The 4,683-nt window shown below is 31.8% G+C and overlaps 1 pseudogene; it reads right to left on the bottom strand.

The window, feature by feature from the left end:
• Positions 1-5: 5 nt before the first annotated feature.
• On the bottom strand, positions 6-2,978 carry LOC111386742 (annotated as a pseudogene).
• Positions 2,979-4,683: the final 1,705 nt, after the last annotated feature.

Here is a 4,683-nt window from a genome sequence, read left to right as displayed (position 1 = left end):
CGGCATATACTTAAACATCATATCACCTGCATTTAAGTTCAAATGGTTCCAAGGCAATCAATTGATTACAACAAAAATTCAGGGAAAAAAAGAAAAAGAAAAGAAATCGCCATGGTAGATAGAATCAGATCTTTGCTCCAAGCAAGGTCATTAGGAAGTCCTTGTAGTCCCCTGATCTCCAATTACAACATTGTCAAGACTCTATTTGTTCGCGTTAAAATATTATCCTCTGACTTTCATCATATCAATTTCAGCTCGAGTTACAATGGCTCTAGTCAGTGAATCCTCATGGTCCCAAGCCCAACAATTGAAGCTCTTACAACCTGGGATGTCCAATGCAATCAATGTCCGTTCACTAAAAATAACTATAGAAAATTTAAATACGAGGGAGAACCATAAACGCCATTGACTAAATGTTTCAATCATTTAGATTTTCCGTATCCATGTTAAACAAGAATCAGGATGATGATCTCAAATTGGCGAACGAATGTGGCCTTAGGCCAAAGATTGTTTCAAGATGAGATTGGAAATGCAAAAAAATTATTAATATTTTGCAAGAAAGCAAAAGGGCACTGCCTTATGTCGATTTGCAAACCAAATGTAATAAGAACATCAACAGAAGTTAAAAAATTGTAATTACCTCCATGAAGTGTCTTTCTGGGGAGTCTATGCACCAAACCACTACTTTCAAAATTGATTCCAAAATGCCTTTACCACAAGCCCTAATGTCCTGTGAAGAGAATTTTCCGCATAGCCAAGATCTAAACAAAACTCAGAGAAAGAGAGAATTATCAAATATTGGTAATAAAAAGCTGAACCTCGTCTATGGATTTCCCCTAATTATCCTTGTAACACGGGAAAGTTGCTCTGAGCTGAAAGATGTTCCTTGTACTGAGTATCCACACAAGATCATCATCTTCTAAATTTTTTGCTCTAATGGCATCGTGTAGTATAACTGCCTCCATATTGGCAATGCTGGAATCCACTACTTCTTTATCATATCTATAAGAACTTACTAAATTGAACAAGACCTGTTCGATATTTACATGTCAGTTTGATCTGATGCAATAAATGACAGCACAGGTTTGCATCTATCATCTGGTCATTGAAAAAATATTAAAAGGTATAAGATAAAAATTTAAGGCATCCTTCACTTTGAAAACATGATATCGAGAAATTTACGTGAACTAACATGAGAATTTAACAAACCCCTAACCAACATCAAGGAACTATTTATATGTTGTGAATAGAAATACCGGATGTAAATTGTTGATAATTTTGTCATCATCCACTTGTTCTCAGTCACAGATTCACAGAAGAGACTATAGCTATCCAGGAATATCCTTCTATTTAGCCTCTTTTAAGCGAAAATGCTTTAGTTGAGAGGTTCCTCCCCCACCCCTACCCCAGTTGGGTTGTCGTTGGGCTGGGGGAACAGGGAAGGATTACAACTGAGCAGTAGAATGTCACCTTGATGTGGAAATCATCAATGTGAACACATAAATTCTTTTGACGTTAAAAGTAGTAGCTGAATGTCCTAGAGCATAACAATTCTGAAGCTCTATGCAAGGGTCTATGATCGCTTACTGTTAACACTTGGTTAATCTGGAGCTAGAGCACAAGAAGAAACACGAAATATAATCAAGTTTATCTCTTCGTACAAATTTACCTTTTGCACAGGCAGAAACTCATTAGATATGATGTCTTCTTCAAGAGAACGCTCAAATAGAACACAATATGGGTGCCTTACAGCAGCCAGATGGTGAGGTGATGATGCGCAAGCTATCTCTACCAGTACTTGCAACTCCGTGATATTTTTCTTCCATGATTTCAGGGCTTTATTTGCGAGTCTTGCATCTCTTTCAGGAGGATCATATGCCCATAAGATCACAGTTCTCTGTCACTTATCAGACATCAAAATCAGCCTTTTTAAATTCCTCTTGGAACAAGACTGTTTAATGATTATGTTGACAGTTTAGGAAAGATAAAAAGGATTAATTTGACGTACATTTTTCATTCGGAAAATTCATAACCAGAAACATATCTCCTTGATCTAATATTTACATTATAGAGCTGACAATAGTTAACCCCTAGTTAGAGAAAATCATTATAACCTGTGCCTTCAGCTATTGACATTTAACGAATTGAATTCGACTCTTTGTCTTGAGAAATACCATCGATTTCAGTCTTTGAAACAAATGCAAGACACAAAACCAATCCAAACATAAGTCCCGATAGCATTGGAGAAACGTTTGCACAGATGGGATTTCCTCTGCTAACGAATCCATTCACTGAACAGATGATTTCACCGAATGAAATGATAGTAAGTTATTGAAAGAATCATGCAAATTATGCAAAGAAGAACAAAAAGATTCACAAATTTGATACTACATAATAAAACAAATTCGTATTTGGGATTAATTTTACCTTCAATTCATACAAAATACGTTACAGATATTCCAAATTATAACTTCTAACACCCGGGGGTTAATATCTCAAGATAAATAAAGGATAAAAATATAGAAAAATATGTACCCCAAAATCACCAGATAATTCAGAATCGAGACAAAAAATAAGGGACTTGTTGTAAATCTGCTGTCTCTTTGATTTTCTTCCTCTGGCTTATATTTCTTTGCCCCCAACACCCTAATTATTGCCTTCTCGTCTGTTCCCAATCCTTCAAAACAACAACACCCGTAACCCATAATGCATGATTCATGTATTCAAGTAAACAAAAGCAATTAAAAGAAAACACAGTGCTTGCATTAATTAACAATATAACATCAGAAAAAAAAAAGGGAAAGAAAAAAAATTGTATGTGTGAAGAGGAACCCTTGAAAGCTTTCGTGAGTTTTTCACAGTCTTCAGGTGGAGAAGGAACCACTTCTGGTACTCTAATAGTAGCCATTTTTTTCGCTTTTCCTTTGAATTTGTTATCTTTTCTACTGGAGAAATCAAAAGAAGCAGAAGCTATAAGGGGAAATACATGGAATTGATAAAATCTACCTAAAATACCCCCAACATAAAACTTATAATTAAGCCATCTTAATTTTAAAAGAGTTCAATTAAGCTCTCAAATTATTATCTTTAATTTTTCCGCCTTGTAAAAAATTGGTATTAGAGCCTAATAACGAAACTGAAGAATATATCATTTAAAATGAATAGAAAAGATAAAATGATTTTAGAAGAATTACAAAATATTGGTATATTAACTAATACTAATCGTATTAAATTGCAAGAATTAGCAACAAATTTAAGTACCGAATATAAATCTCTAAGTGAAGAAATAAAACAAATTAATAATTCTTAACAATTAGTTGAAACAAAAAATAAAGTATTACAAATCCTAGTAGATGAATCTCTCAAATATGAAGAGGAATATATTATTATAAATCAATTTTCAAAACAATATGATAATTATGCTAATCCTTTAGGAAAACCAGACATTATAAATCAAAATGTCATAACTAGTATAAAAATATGAAATCAAATTTAGAAATTGTTAATAACAATATTAAGATAGGACCAAAAATCCTATATAAACAAATTAAATCAAAATTTAAAGAATTAAAAAATAAAAAAGATTCTTATATCTTTATTGAACCACCCTTACCGGCATATGTTATAGAAGAATTAGAAACAAAATTCTTTGAAGCTACTAGAGAAGAATTAGAAGCTTATAAACAAAGCTTAGAACAATTAGCTATGCAAACTGAAAATATATTTATGAATGATCCTCCGCCTAAAGAAGAAACTACTGAAATTAATACTCCACCTTTAAATCAACAAGTTGAAAACCGGCCGTTAATTGGAGAAACTAGTAGAACTAATATTAATACAGATTGAACTCAAGTTGAATCTGATAACTAGGATTCTGAATGGATAAAAGAACAAGAAGGCTACAATTTCAGAAAGGAACCAAAAACTATATCAACCAAACATATACACCTTAGAGATAATAATCCAGTAAAATTATTTACTAAATAAATTCCTACTACAGGAATATGGTTAGATATTGATGATAGCAATAATAAAAGTGAAATTATTAACTATTGGGCAAAAGCTATTGATTTAGCTATTGCTTTTCATAAATGGAATATCACTCAAGCATATAACTTTATAATCCACACCTTTAGAGGAATTATTTCAAATATCTGGAGAAAAACTTCTGAAGAAACTAAAAATAAAATAAAATATGGCAAAAAATCTACAACTATCATAGATAGCAATGAAAGTTTAGATGCTGAAAATTTTAAAGAAGTGTGAAAACGAATTGAAATTTTTTTTACTCACCTATTATTAGGAAAAGTTATACCAGAAACTAAAATTGATATGATTACTCATGAAACTTTACAAGCTGAAAGAGAAATGGAACTATTAAAAATTTGTGATATGTGTGAATTAAATGAATATACTAAGAAATTTGAAAAAAAAAAAATATATATATATATATATATCAAAGCATCTAAATCTATAAAAGAATGGGGTCTATCATAAGAAGATAAAAAAATTATTAAATAGATATTTTCTTAAATTAACTAGGCCATGGGTCAGAAGTTATTTGAAGATTACCAAATCTATTAGAGTAAAATAGAATGGGAAGATCCTAACCACAAAGCTGATACTTTAGGAATGAGAACTTCATTCGCTAAAAGAAAAATCGTCGAATGGTGCAAAAATCTA

The sequence above is a fragment of the Olea europaea genome, unplaced genomic scaffold (genome assembly GCF_002742605.1).
Source record: "Olea europaea var. sylvestris unplaced genomic scaffold, O_europaea_v1 scaffold3715, whole genome shotgun sequence".
Taxonomy (NCBI): Eukaryota; Viridiplantae; Streptophyta; class Magnoliopsida; order Lamiales; family Oleaceae; genus Olea; species Olea europaea.
Note: the sequence above shows the minus strand (reverse complement) of the source record. Positions and strands in the feature narration are given on the sequence as shown.